This window comes from Oryzias latipes, chromosome 8 (assembly GCF_053564925.1).
Source record: "Oryzias latipes strain Hd-rR chromosome 8, Olatipes_Hd-rR_3.1".
Lineage (NCBI taxonomy): Eukaryota > Metazoa > Chordata > Actinopteri > Beloniformes > Adrianichthyidae > Oryzias > Oryzias latipes.
In genome coordinates this window covers 13,501,508-13,517,226 of record NC_136244.1, presented here as the reverse complement: position 1 = coordinate 13,517,226, position 15,719 = coordinate 13,501,508, and the positions used below count along the sequence as shown (strand labels likewise).

Below are 15,719 nucleotides of genomic sequence, written 5' to 3'. Positions count from 1 at the left end.
AAGCGGCGCTATAAAAGTCGTTCTATGTGTGTTTTGTAGTCATGAATAATTGCAGCAGTGTGTTGTTTCACCTCTTCTGCTTTGGTGGAAGAGCAGCCAGCTTTTGACTTCACATGACTCACGTGTAGTGATGATGAGCGGCACGAATCCTTCCGATGAATCCTTCCGACCTCCCATCACCCCTTTTTAGACAAACTGCATGATGCTCATTAACCTGTTAGTCTGCAGAGAATATAAATCATATGAATCTAGTGCATGTTCATGTGTTCAGATTACAAAGATAGTTTGATAGACTTTCTTCCTTTCCTTACAAGCACGTATTTAAAACCTGTTGAGTTTATGTTACACCATCTACCTGTAAGATTGTCAATCTTTTCTACAAAAAAAAGCAAATTCCTTTTCTTTCTTGGTGTCTCTGGATGTAAATGCTAAGTAAAGGTGTTTAAAAACCTCACTAATTCAAACATGTTTATGCACAGTTTGTGTATGTGCGCGTGGGAGCATCTGGGAGGTTTGTATCTGTTGCTAAGTGCTTGATAAGAGGATAAAAGAGCAAAGCGTCCTTGATCCGCACACAGACTTATATTACTGCTGCACTGATAGGGTGCTGACTTCTTATGCATCGGCAGTAAAGACAGTGACTATACCAACACTTTGTAAAAGGGAATCAGGCCCTTTATGAGTAAAACGTATAATAATAATGCACGTGTTGGAGGAAGGCGATCAGTCTCCAAAATTGCCATGGGCTAAATCCAGGGCTGGTACTTTAGGATTGTTATTACCATAACAATGATGAGGTCTTAACATAATCTAGTGAGGGTCCTTGGGCAAAACTACTTCCTACCTAACCTGTGAGAGACAATGAAACGCATGTCATGCCGGTTCAGACGTCGCCCAGCCAAACAAGGTCTGCGTCAGGTGATGGGGAACCCCTAAGGTAGAGGAGTGACCACAGCTGATCCAAGACCTCAAATATCTCAGTCCAAAATATCATCAGATTGCAACACTTTGAAGAAAAAGAAAGAAATAGAAATAAGATACAACTTTTCTACTTTTGCCATCATTTATTGAGCACCCGTTTGTCATTAAATGACTAGAAAATTGATTCAGCTTGCCTTACTTGGTAAAATGTAGGTAAGATACACCTGTGTCGTCATAGCTCAAATCAAAAGTTAATCAAAACCTTATTTACAGCATCAAAAAACAGTAAACATTTCCAATAACTCTTGATCAATCATCGTTTTGGTTTATCATCTTACACTCTGGGATGATATTTCTTCATTTTATAGAATGTACATTGACACTGTCTGTGTATCTGAAAAGCTAATTTAAAATCAAATATGAGTTGAATACTATTAGCATTGCTATAAATAGTACAAAACAGACACAGAACTCGCCTTTTTTTACTTATCACATCATTCCTTCTCTTTTATCAATTTTGCTCTGTTGCTAGAGAAAAAAAATGGAAGGAATATATATAGAGAGATATTGTTTCATAATGAGGCAACTGCAGGGAGGATTTCAAAAATTGAAACAATTCTTCTGTTTTTGCCAATTAAAAAAAAATCTGTGAACTACTTTAACCTTATAAATAATAAAATACATTTTTTTTCTGTTAGAAAAACCTTATTTGGTCAATTAATTTCTGCAGATTCTTTTTATGATCAAAAATATTCAAAACATTTTTATCCCATTGAGTGGATGTTAGAAGTGAATGGGGTCACTTCAGCCCATCGATTAAGAGACACTGCTGCCCACTCCTGTCAGCCTAGTTTATTAATGAATGCTGTTTATTTCCTTTGTGAGCGTCTACAGCAGTTTGCTTGGATCATCCGCTTCAATGGGTGGGATTCTCTTCTGTCAGTCACTCAGCTTCTGTTCATGAATTTATTCGATGATTTTTCTGGATCTTTGAGCTGCAAATCTGCCTTTTCACATCATCAGATGTATCTGTTTCACATCTTGTTATCGGGTCAGTGCCACTATAAAGCGACATTCAACTCCCAGGGGTCTTTTGCATTTGGCATGATTTAGAATTCACTTACATAATAGATCAAATGTGGTGTTAATGGTCGTATAACCCAGTTAGTCTGTATTTCACTAAGCTTCTTATATAAATGAGTGTAAGCCCATAATGAAACTTGACTCCCAAGTTCTTTATTACTAGTTTTGGTGAGATTGGACAGCAGTCTTCAATCTTTGAGATGATATTGGTTTTTCTGGTTGAATAGACCTTTTTCGCAAAAACCGGAAGTACGTCATCAACGTGTAAACCTAGTTCCGGTTTGTGCTTCGCTGGCGGAGGAATGGCAGAGCCTAGAGTGTTTTCGAAGAGCCTGAGTTGTGTTCCGAAGTTCACCAGCACCGATGTGATGAAGAGTGTGAAGATGCAATCGTCCACTAAAGGAAACAAATTGGACATGGGATATAAATTCGTCCACGAAGAGTTTATCCACCATTACCAAGGTAAGCTTCAGCTAGCTTTAGCCATAGCCGCATCACCGGTAACTCTGTGTGTTTACGTCAACTGTAAATCCTGGTGTTATTAATTTGTAATATAAGGCATCGCAGTGAATATGTTGTGTGTATGTTTAAGTGAAAAGGCATGAGATTAACATAACACCCAAAAATTTGGTGAAGCTGTAAATAAGAAATGTTAAGTTGCCCGTATGCGTGTTCATTTTGCTGCGGTTGCGGCACTTTCTTCACTTACTAGTATTATTTTTCTGAAAGTATGGTGAGCAGAAGTCCTCTTTTCCTGGACATGTCCTCTCTTTTGATACTTATATAATAAAATAACATTGAACATAGATGAAATGTAATTATATTTGCTTCATGTATGCAGCTCTGAACACCAATTACTCTCGATGAAATATCTCACAAACTCACTTCACTCCTCTTTTTTACAAACTCAAATCTGGTCACCCTATTGACAGTTATAGTTTCATGTCATTCTGAACATTGATGTAGCAACATAAGTATGTCCTAATTTTAACCTATATAATTTATTGTGTCTAGATATCACTGGACGCAGAAAGTGCCAACCTGAAAGCTTTCGTCTGCAGTTGTGTGGCTGCTAAAGGATTTTGCAATCACATAGTTGCCATCCTGTTCCAGACCGCACATTATTCACAGCTGGGTCTGCAGGCTGCTCCACCCCCCTGGCCTGCACGAGTGGCTTGCAAAGATGGCACAGGTGGGTTTGTGATCATATTGTCATTATTTTTTAAGAACGTATGTGTATCCATAACAACTCTAAATTATTATAAAAACACCCCAAGTAGTTACTACAGACTTTAATTGCTTTCTGCCTTTTACTTATAAGGGAATCCATCCTGAACCGGTTAGTGAGCTGATGGTGCAAAAACCCAAAACAGTTGGCAGGGACGGTCAGAGGTCCACACTGTACAAGGCATACAGGTGATTAACTTTTTGTTGCTTTGTGAGCAAGTTAAGTTTTTTTTTTTTTTAATCTTATGACTAACCAAATTATGGTTACAGCAGATATAATGAATTAAATTGAAATGTAGTTATGCACTTATGTCTAACTTTTGTGTGTTGTGTTTCTCTTGTGTAGGACCACAGCCAGATCCATATGATGGCATCTGGAAGCAGATTATGCCAGGTGCAGCCCCAACCTCTCATGGTTGTGTTGGATGGGTTTCTGAGATGGAATGAAAGAGAACTTGGATATATATTGTGGCAAATGCATGAATGCATACCTTAAATTACACTTATCTTGTCTTTAACAATCAGTTCAGCCTTCTGTCTTACTGTTGATCTGTAATGTTATTTTTTATTGTAAATGTTTGATGTTATTTGCATACCAAAAAATTAAACGAGGCACAATTTTGACCAAAATTGTTTTATTTGTTCATCTAATTTTTTTGTGTAGTCAGTCACATTTCAACAGAAAAACATTACGAATATAACAATTATATTTAATTAGATTTTAAGAATATGTGGAAACACTAAATTTTTCCATACTATTTGCACATTATACATTATTTACATACCAAACATTAATTCACTCTTCAAAACAAAAAAGTCCATGATAATTTGCCAAAACACGGCGGTTAAGCCAGATCTGATTCACACTGCCCATCAGTGTGAGCGGCACAGAGAGTTCCTGATGTGAAAGGACTTTATCCTACTGATCACACTTTCCACTATAATTCTGAGGCGGGTAATGGCTGGGTTTGTTCCGGTTCCTCCTTGCTGAATTGAGTTGAAAGCTTAAAAGGTGGAATGATGATCTTAGATCCAATGTCAGTTAGGAGGTCTTGAACGAGAAACTTTTGTCTGCCATGACATCGTCTCCTGGCTCCAGCAAAGGAACTTGGCTTCTAAGTCATGGATGTAATCCAAAGCCTCATCCAGAGCACCTGTGAAGATAAAGAAATTAAAAATCAGTCTTAATATATTAATGCTACCTTTCAACACAACACAGTAATCATGTTTTGAAAAGTATGTTAAGTATTTAATTACAAATACATTTCATTTATTTTTGTTAAGGAAATTACAAAATGACAAAATGCTCAAAAGTGATTAAATACATGTAATTAAAATAGGTGAGAGCATGAACATCTTTTATTATAAATATTAATTTGTTCAGGTAGAAATGCATGTATCCAATAACGGTACACATAGTTGACTAACGTTAACCAAACACATTATGAACAACCTTACCTGCAGGTGGGTGTGTCACGTAGTCGTGATCCATCTTTACTGTCTTAGCTTAGCCACCATGTCGCTAGTATCTTCTCAGCTTAGCTGCATAGCCTGACGTTTGAGGTTCTGTCATATTCTGACTCCCTTCTCAAAGGATCAGTAAAGTTGTTCCAAGGGAAAATACTCGGGGCAACACCACTCTTCAGGCGACGAACGACGCAGCCGCACCACAATCCCGGAGCGAAGTTAGTAAGTGCCGGCAGCAGAGGGTGCTACCTGTGTTTACATTAAAACTATGCCCTTCATCTCTTCGGATCGCCTATATCCATTTGGGTTTCAGGTTTGGATCCACAGGAAAATAATGAAATGAAAGGTAAGGCTGTTTTTGGTTGGAAGACGAACAGCCTGGAACGCAACAGAGACTGCAACTCTTCGACTCTGCCATTCTTCATATCTGCTGCTACGCTAACAGGAAGTTGTTTTACACGTCATTGACGTATTTCCGGTCGAAAAATGCGGAAGTGTGAAAAAGGTCTATTCTCATGATTTGCACTGTCAATATGCAATTTCAGAAAATATGCATGATTATTATGACTTTCTTTGCAGTCATTCAATGTAAAAATGAAGTGCTGACCTTTATCTGCAATTTTTTGAATTAAGCAGCTGCTATTTTTAGCCCAAGGATAACCTGAATAAGCAAATGTGCAGCTTTTTCCTTTTTATTCTCGAAGAGCTCAGTGAACTTCAAGAAGCTGTCCCGGATTTTATGTTTTGTCTTGATAGGTTAGAAGTGTCCCGGTGGGATGGAGACTTAATTCATATTTAGCAGGAAGTGTCAGATGCAAAACCGTCTTATTTGTCATAGGAAGCAGCCGATAACCCCCAACCACGACCTTTAAAATTAAACAGTGATGGCATGAAGTGCAACGACATTATTATAAAAAAATAAATAAATAAATAAAAGAGATACTTTAATATATGTAGAGGCAATATGGACTTAAAACCCTGTGTGCAATTTGGATGCAAATACTGGCTGAAATGTTACCACTGAGACTTCATTAAAACCAGATACATCCCAGTGGGTGAATTAACTCAGTGAGAAACACTCAGGCCTACACATGGTAAGGAAATCTGTCTCAAGGTAAAGTAAAACTCATGTAATGTTAAAGCTTTTGGCTCAAATTCTATTTTTTGTGACATTTACTGTCAAAGAGTAGCAAGCATCGCCAAAATACGTCATGTGTCAAGGGGAATATGGAGAGACAATTCAAATGTCTTAGCGCAATTGTATTGAAAACAAATAATTAACTGACACGTACGTTTCTAACTAAATGTATATTTTTTTAATTTTACATCTTATACCTTGTTTTTCATAATTACACGCACAGTGTCAGAGGACTTAATGTGCAATCAATTTAGTACACAGAGGAAGTATAGACTGAAAGGAAATATCTTAAAAATGCTTTTAACCAGATTGTGTTCAAGACTGCACATTTGCATTTCAACCACAGAAATGCATTATTCAGGAGCTTGTCACTTCTCATGCATCAAAAATTGAAAGAATCTTAACTAGCTCTTTGCTGGTGACACATCATGTCACATTAGTAAAAGTAAAAAAATGTTTTTAACAGCAGGTCAAATGTTGAAACTTTGTAACATGCAGCAACAGCAGTAATAAGTCAGAAAAACAACAATGTTTGTGACAAAAATAGTTTTAGAGTGCAAGTAAAGTTAACAAAATAAGAGCACAAGTTGAAACACAGACTAAAATGTGGCCTCATTTGGGTTTTACTTTTAAAATGTACATCGGGATATTGAGTACACCGTTTTTAATGTTTTATTTTATTTTTTTCTAAAAAATTAATGCTTTCTTTTTTTTACCATTTGGGGTTTCCTTTTCGCTGTGTGAATGACTGTCTACTGTTGTTGGACATTTAATTTAGATTTTTCCATTAATCATAATTGTAAACTTTAAAAAATTGAATTTCATTGTTGTCGTAAAGTGTTATATCTTCGTTTTACCTGTTAAAGATAACATATGTGGAGTTTCTATGCAGATGTTTATGTTTCTGTGTGCACAGAAGAGGAAGTTAGAAAGTGACCTGACTCACTCAGAAATTGTGAGCTTAATTGTCTTAGTAAAATCTCACAAAGCGTGTTAGTTACGCAGCTGCTGCAGTCTGTAATACAGTTAGTGGTATATGTCTGTGAGAAGAGCTCCATTCAATTCAATTTATTGGTATCTAGATGGAAATTAGGATGCAGTTAGTGAAGGGATTGTGTTCAGGAGTTACGGTTGTGGGGAAAAACATGTGAGCAAACAAATCTTTGGCTTAAAAGATACAATAACTACAAAAAAGGAAAATACAATGAATGTTGACTGAAATTTAACAGGAAGTGCTACATTGCCCATTTTCTTCATGATAACGACATCAATCTCATGATGAGAAAAATATTTTTCGCGATGACTACAAAATTCCTCGTTAGCACGAGATAGGTGAAGAAATTGACGAAAACCTCAGGATTGTTTTCTCAGAATAAAGTTATTGCGAGAAAATGAGCAAAAAAAAAAAGAAAGAAAAGTAAAGTAGGCCAGTGGCGGCTTCCATAGAAATGTGCTAAAATTCCTATAAGTTTGGGAGATCAAACACAGCAAATTCAGTACTTTAACATTTTGCTTTTTGGCTTCTGTCTGTAGGGGTCCCCACTGCCAATCAGACGCTGTGTATTTGGTTTTATGCCAAATACCCTTTACATCACAACCCTTTCCAATCCAGACTTCTTTAATGTAGATTCACACCTCAGTAATTGTAATGAAAAATATTTTTAAGAGATTAGGATCAGTTTTTGTACTTTATTCCCTGCTTTTAGTTATTTTCTTACCAATGTAAGAATTAAGAGGGAAAAAAACTCTTTCACATTTTTCAAGCATTTAAATATAGTTTTATGTAAAAAATTTTAGGTTTTACTATTATCCATCTAGATCTAAATGATTTCCTTTTTTTCCAGCCATATTTTCTGCAACATCTTTTGTTTTTATTTTCCCTTTTTTTTCTATTGGCTTCATAACTGTCAAGGATTTTTCTTTGCCTTTTATCAAGTTGTTCTCTAACCATTGCCATGTCAAATGTTTAAATGAAATTTAGTTGTCTTTGATGTCAATAAAAGTCATTTATTAAAAAGAGTTGAGTTCTTTTATACATTTGAAAAAAAATCCAAGAAAAGCAAAAGCAATGTTCGGATTTCTTTATTCACTGGTTTCATTTTTCTCAGTAAGTCAGAAAATACTGAAAATACTAAAAATATGAGCTGCATAAGAGTTTTACATACTCCTCTTTTTCCTTCTCCTTAAAGCTTCTTCCCAGCAAATGAAACATTCATGGTTTCTATTTTCATAAACACGTTTGGAATGCCTTACAGGGACACAATTATACACTACTGTGACAATTACAAACAAACATGCAGCCATGCATGTTTAACATGACACTGTTTGTTTGCAAAGTAAAGAAAACGGCATTAAAAAACAACCACAATTAACGACATTGTCAGTATAACATAATTTGGCTTAATTCCCTTTTTAGTTTTTATTGTGGATCCTCCTGACCCAAATGACAGTTGTCAGAATGATTAAAAAAAGTCCTTGTGATGTGCTAATGTGTGTGCATGAACGTGTGTGCACCAATTGGGTGTGGGAGATAAGACAAAGATTGCCTGAATCCCAAATAGCTTCATGTGATATCTCAGCCCTGCAAGGCTAACGAGGGATACTGAACTTGAGCAGAAACTTATGAAGGAGTTGGAAGAGGAAAACGAAAGAAAAAAATGTCAAACCTCTCTTTTTAATGCAAATTGCTTCACATTCACTGTTAGAATACTTGTTATGCAATGTCATAGTAAAAAAAAAGAAAAAGTCTAATAGTCTTTCCGAGCATCCCAAAAAGGTTCCCCGTCATGGTTTCCCTGCTTTGCTGTCAGGAAAGTCTCTACCTCTTCCCTGACTTCCAGTCGATCATCCATGGCCAAGGCAACCTATTCTTTCACTGTCTGGCTCCCCAATCATGTGAAACCCTCTCCATCACCTTTTTCATTCACTCTTCATTCCCTTCTGGCTGCACACATCCACACACCCACACCCCTTTTCCCCACCTCATGCCAGTGCTGCCTTCCCCCTTTTTCTCTCCTCTATCTGTCTTCCTGATAACAAGTATGGGTAGTGTGATGCCATGCTCCACTTGCTTCCTTCACTGCGGCACATGAGGAATTGGGAACGGTTCGAGCCCAGTGTAAAGGGGATGCAGTTTGTAAATATTTTAGGGAAGCAAAGGTTAGCAACCATTTAAAATCCCACTCCTATCATCTTTTAACTGGTGTTCAAAGTGTTTCGAGTGGTCTTTTAATTATTATTATGAAGTTTTTAGGCAAAATAATAAAAAACTGTGTTGTTTTCCCAGGATATAATTCCTGCAGAGCGGCAGTAGTTCACAAATTGCCGGTGCAACAAAAATAGCAAGCAGTATTGGAACCGCCCAGTTGTACAGTTTTGAGCCAGACACCAGCTCAGACGAGGAAAATGAAGACGTACATGGATCTATTTGTCTGTAAGTCTGATGCATCAGAATGGAGCAGAGCAGGAAGCTTGTGACTGTTACAGGTGTTTTTCAACAGCATTTTTTTGTCCGGTAATGTTCGGTTGGAGGTGTGAAGGGGTGTAAGCGAGCGGGAGAGAATGCAAGTGAAGGGATGATGGGAAATGGGGAAATCTTACTCTGTGCTAATGGTCCCGCCGACAATTCACTGTTGAACTTCTGCCCCTCTGCAATAACTAAGTTCAAGGAAACAACATCGATTTTATTCATATTTTTGCCAAAAACAGCATGATCACAATTAAAAGACCTCCGGGAAGGCTTTTAAAATATCTCAAAATGTGTCCGGAAGGGACTTTAAATGTCTATTTTTGCTTAAAGCTTCAGTATTGAAGCCAAAGGACATGAAAACAGCCAAATTAGTCATATTCATGGTTTAGGATTTTTGCATTAGTCAACCATTTTTTTTCTTCTTTTGCGTAGCTAATTGTCTCTCCAACCATCCACTACACCTAATATATTGTGTTGAGTTGGCTCTGTTTGGGTAAGACGCTGTCTTACAAGCTGAAATGTCCCCTATAAAGCTGAGCAGGACAAACAACGAGGACTCTTTGAGCTGTTGTCAATTAGTTCCAAAGTCATGGCTGTTTCTGACATGTAAGAACATATTTTGCCCCCCAAAAAAGTTTGAGCACACAAAGCTGACTGATCGCAATGAATATTTGAAGCCGTACTCCAGCATGCTGACAGTGGCGCCACAAAACAGACTGTTGACCAGCGTGGGCTTAATAATGGCTGACAGTGAGACCTCTCCCTGACAGCTTCACCTGTCTGGAAATGATGAAACTCTTAACTGAAATACAAAAGGAATTCACCACAGGGCGAACCGCAGTCAGGACAAGAAGTCTTAGGATTCAGATGGATGACTAAAAGGTCTGGACAGGTTAAGCACGTGATCAGCATGACAAATACTGTTGTGTGAGTCGATTGTATTATTCATTTTCTGGTTATCTTACTAAAATCCCTCTCAAGCAGGGGTTTTGCTGTGTGGCTTGCCAGCACAACACAAGAATATACAACATAAATAATTTTTTCATCTTTCTATAATACTCCTAATGGCCCAACTCATTCAAATTTGAAATATCTCATTCCAATGAGAACCTTACTTGACAAATGCTCATTTGAAAATTTGGACGTCTTTAAGTTCAAAGTGGGAAGCAGGGCTGTTAGTTTGCACAGAAGTCATAGTAAATGTCATTTGAAAATTATATTTTTAATCATTTTGGCTATTTTTCCACACATAAATGTTCATTTTAATATTAATAAGAGCTGAAAATGGTTGCTTAGCTGAAGCCTGCTTTTATGTTTTTATTTTCTTGTGGGATTAATAAAAAATTGAATAGGATTTTATAGCATTTACTTATTTGCGATGATTTTCTGTCTGAGCTCAGTGCCTCCAAACAGCAAACGCACTGAGTCTGTGCGTATTTTACACACAAAATCAAAATGGAAACAGTCATCACTGTGATTAATACTCATACATTTTAATTTGGAGCTCATTGGGGGGGGCAACACAGGGCACTGCAGATAATAAATAACTCGGAGGAATCAAAAATTATGGGTTAAGCACTTCTGCTCCCTCAAAAGTAAAGATACTGATGAAAACTGGATGAAATGAAACAGCTGAACTGTACACACCTCTGGATTTCAAAGTCGCTTCAAAACTATCTTGGTGTAGAAGACTTTGATTTTGACTTTTTGGTGTGTAAATGTTTCGCTGCAAACGGCTGTAGCAGGGTGGTGTAGAAGGGGAGCCTGATAGGAAACATCCACTCTGCTCAAGTCTTATTAAACTGACTTTGAACCTTAACCCACAGTTATATCATGGCTAAAAAAATGACCCTGCATCAAGCGCAGGTCAACGAGCAATGAGCAGAGAAACCCAAAACTCCCAGAAACAAAGCAGTTATCGCATCTGAGAGCGTTGACTCAGCATCAGAATATGTGAGGCTGCCGCTGAGTTGGTGGGTTGATTCCTAAACAGTATAGATGTGTCCTTTGGCAAGCCACTGATCTTGATGTGTTCGTTGGTGTGTGTTTCCATTTGCCAGAAATGTTCAGAAATCAAATCAAACTTTATTTATAAAAAGCGATACAAGTTACAGCAAATGGTGCTTGTTGGAAATAGCCGAGGATCTGCATGCGAAATGATCACCAAATCACTTGTGGTGGTTTCATTTTTCAAAAATGTCATGGTACAGCTGACTGCATGTGCGTTGCTCCCAGCAACACAAGCTGAGTACAAGCTCACAGAGCCCCCCGGAGAGGCTTTAAACTCCTAATCTTGTTATGTTTATGTAAGACGTGAAGGTCTGACAGCTTTTCTGCATTTTGTGATGACTGTGTTAATGCTACGTTAAAGATTAAAAAAGGAAAAGCTGGACAAGGCGATCTTGTCGGCCAGTGTGGAGAAAAAGGAGACAAAAAGTGCAACGAGGTCACGGAAACGAAAAGCGAGGCGAGATAAGATACTGTAGAAGCCAAAAGGAGGAAGGGAGCGAGGCAGAACAAAGCAGAGAAGGAGCAACTGTGATAAGAGGATGAGAAGAGAAGAGGGGGAGGCTCCTCTGGGGTGTAATTAAAGCTCTGAATCCTCTTCAACATTGACCACTAGAGCTTGAGAGAGATCAGGGGAGCACGAGGGAAGCTTCAGTGAAAACCAGAATGAGAAGAGAAGCCCCTCAACACTTATAAAGTTTTTTTCACGCTTCATAAAAGGAAAAGGGTGTGTGTAAAAGAGAAAAAGGAACAGAGGAAATCTAATTTGACAAAAATTTACTAACATTAGAAATCTAGATTTAGAATGGAAGGAAACAGACTGAGTTATTTAAACGGATAAGAAAAATAAGATATGTTTTTATTTAACACGAGAAACTCTTTCAAAAAAGTATAAATATGAAGTCTTAATTTTTTTTTCTAGATTTATTTATTTACTTATTTAACCCCAATACCACCATCAGATTTTTTGTTGTCAATTAATTAGGTGTCACAAGAACAGGCAGACGGCTGGTTCCAATTGCAGCAGATTTTATTAGCTCAGCTTAAGGTCCACAAAGCTTAATCAGGGTCAGTAAATGTAAGTGTAAGAATTACATTTCATGTCTAACTTTTGGGTTTTATGTTTTTTTTTTTTTTTTTTAGGAAAAAGAACTGTGTTAATGTAAAGAACTGTGCTAATGTAAAAAAATGTTTTTGTTTGGTTTATTTATGCTGAAATTCTATTCTTATTGTCTCATATTTTGAGTTTTATATTTTAATTAATATTTTAGAAAGCTGTTTCAGATGCTTTAGATGAAACCTTATAAAGATAAAAAGCTGGGTTGTGTAAGAAAATAATATATATATTTACTCTCACTGCTCAATTTCATCACTTAGTAAAAAATAAAAATAAAATAATGTGTATTTAAACAATATTTTATGTATCTATATGTAAATCTAGACAGACAGACAGACAGACAGACAGACAGATAGATAGATAGATAGATGGATAGAGAGAGAGAAGCCAAATATTATACCTCTGATGAAAATAAACACCATTGTTGAAGTCCAAAGAATCAATATTTTTCAAAAATTCTTCAAAGTCAAGACATGAGTGCAGACATTTTAAATTATTGATGCAAACGCTCACTGTTTCATCACTTGTACTTCTCTTAGATAGTGTCTCATTTGACATTTATTATTTAGTTTAATGTACATCTTACTGTGTAGCGTACAACATGTATGTGCTGTTGTTCAACTGGGGTCAACAAAGACAAAATTTAGATTTAAAAAGGATCACATAATCAGATATTTCTCAGGTATCTTTTCAGGGGTTTAAGATTAATAAAAATATTTTACACGTCACACATCTTAGTAAGAATATGAACTTGTGCAGGAAAAATATTAGCCAAAAGCTAGAAAAAAAAGTGTACATTATTCAAAATGATCCAGAAATCACAGAAGGCATTATCATATCTGGTTTTGGTTGACTTTTCCCTTTAACCTTAGAGACCATAACTGATGATGACAGTTCACCTCCAGTTCAGCGAGATGAAGTGAAGCGTGACGATGAGTTGAAAAAAGTCACAGTAATTGACACTGACAGCTGCGGGATGACAGTGTGCCGGATGCCGTTTCCCTTCCAAGAGGAGGTTTGGTGCTGGAAGCACCTGGCCACATCGGATCGCTGCTGATGCTAAGCTCCCGCCGGCTTTTGTGGTGAGTCAAGTTCCCTGTCGCAATGCATTCGCTGCAATGCAGACGTGCTCTGGGGAGACTATGACTGATCCTACTGCCCTGCAGTGAGCGATTGTTGTGAGAGGAAGTGTCTGCGCATGTGTCTGTCCTGAAAAGGGTTTGTGTGTTGAGTGTGATCCTGGAAAACCGAAGCTGCACACATTACAGGTGCATATCAAAACAATACGACATGAAGGTGAACAATAGGTAAACTCCTTCTGGTTCCTGGGCATCTGGGACCATGAACATCATATTGAAGAAGGCTCAGCAGACTTTTTGCTCAGAGGAGGACTAGACGCTGATGATAGAGGGCGTTATGATCTTCTTCCTTTAGTGTGAGAAATCTTGGTACCACATTTACTGGCAGAAAAAAGCTGTAGAAAGGAAAAAAAAAAATCACCAGCTGCCACTTGATGGACTCATCAGGCTCTCACCGCCAAAGCGAAACCATAGCGGTGGTGGGCAACCCCTCTTTTCCCACCTATTTGACCTCATGCCATCTGAACACCACCTCATTCATTTACATCTCTCACCACCAGATGCAAACTATGTTCACACCACCCACTGCAACCACTTTCAATGAAAAGTCTATGTAAGTGCTCTTAAATGCATGTTTTGGGCTTTCGTGTTCAAAACGTCTCTGTTCATGAGTCAAGACGCAAGTCTCTTCGACCATTTCTGGCTTTGCGTAAAAAATGAGTAGCCACTGAACATGGGTTGAAAATGAAACCAGGTCAAACTCTGACCAATCAGGGACCCAGATTTGGTAGTGACGTATGGATGGCGTCCCAAATTTATTTGGAGCATTGGCTCAGGAATTGAGCAATGGAATGGAACACTTGAGTGCTTCATGGGGCATCATTTCGCCATCACTACTGTTGAAGCTTTGCACCGCCCTCGACAACGCAAGTTCATAGATCACTTTCAGAGAAAAGTATGTGTAAACACAAGTATGTTCAGCGTTTAAATCAGGCATTCACATGTGCTCTTTGAACAAAACATAAACCATGTTGAAGTTTCACCAAACAAGAAATCAGATTTAGTAGTGATGCATGGATTGCATGCCTTATAATTCCTGGAAGTGCCAACTGCATGAATTTTGATCATGAAGGACAAAATTACTAATTGCAGTTTGTGCGCTGCCAGAATTAAATGAGACCAAGTCTTTCATATTTTGGAATAGAGCTGTGAAATAAAAAGACAGGAGGAAGATTCACAACTTTTGCACCACATTGATGTTTCACAACCAGTTTTTTAGAGTGTACTCATCAGAGTTTGTTGAATGCTGTTAAAGATGATGATCTCACTGTCAGAATGTTTTACTGTTGATCTTAATAAGTCTGGAAACTTTTAGACTTTCAGATTTTTCAGCTTGACACTTCAAAAATAATATCCAAAATACGTCCAACTCAAAGCCTAAAAGAAACAATATTTTCTTGCTATCTTGTGCATGAATTATTCTATTTTTTCACTGATTTAGGGCTAGAATCATCCATCTATCCAATTATGACTTATGACAATTACGTCTTTTCTTGATAAAGATCAAAGGTTTGTAATTAATAATAGTAGCAAATAAAACTGGAGCATCCAAAAATATACAATAAATATAAATATTACTGGCTAAAAAACGTTTTACAATAGTTACAAACTGACAGTAAAGTAAAGAAGCAACACATTTATTTTTATAAATTTAATTAAAGAAAATATCATAACTGACAGCAAGTCTCAATTATGAGTAGGAATTCACACCAAAACTAAAAAAAGTTAAGTACTCAAAATGATTCTGCCTTATTTGCCATTCAGAGGCATTTCCCAAAAAAGTTTTCATTTTTGTCGATTCATCATATATGCGAGAATTAAAGTAGTAAGTCAGCATTTCTTAAATCATTTCTGCATCACAGATTTTTCAGCATGGACAGCTCTTGAAACTCTGGAAAGGAAATTAATTAATTCGGCATATGGTACCACATTAGAAAGATTACCGATTTATAACAAAACATGTTGAGTTAACAGATACAGTGCAATAATTGCCATGCATCCGAGGAGAAAGTCCTGTCCTTCAACAATTTTATTTCTGGTTTTGTTTCTAACTAACTTCCGATGTTGCAGAAATGTTTTCAAATGATTGACAACAGGGATGAGCCGATATCATTTTTCCAGGCCAATTCAGGTAATTGATATTTCCCCTGG

General features: G+C 37.2%; 2 long non-coding RNA genes across 2 annotated transcripts; one reads left to right on the top strand and one right to left on the bottom strand.

Annotated features, from left to right (window-relative positions):
* The first annotated feature begins 2,232 nt into the window (after nucleotides 1-2,232).
* Nucleotides 2,233-3,861, top strand: LOC144994134 (uncharacterized). The gene is made up of 4 exons (XR_013657559.1): nucleotides 2,233-2,466; nucleotides 3,019-3,196; nucleotides 3,326-3,420; nucleotides 3,578-3,861. It is a non-coding gene; the product is annotated as an uncharacterized LOC144994134 (long non-coding RNA).
* Nucleotides 3,850-4,764, bottom strand: LOC111947710 (uncharacterized). Its single transcript, XR_002873605.2, has 2 exons — nucleotides 4,690-4,764; nucleotides 3,850-4,385 (listed from the first exon to the last, which is right to left on the bottom strand). It is a non-coding gene; the product is annotated as an uncharacterized LOC111947710 (long non-coding RNA).
* Nucleotides 4,765-15,719: the final 10,955 nt, after the last annotated feature.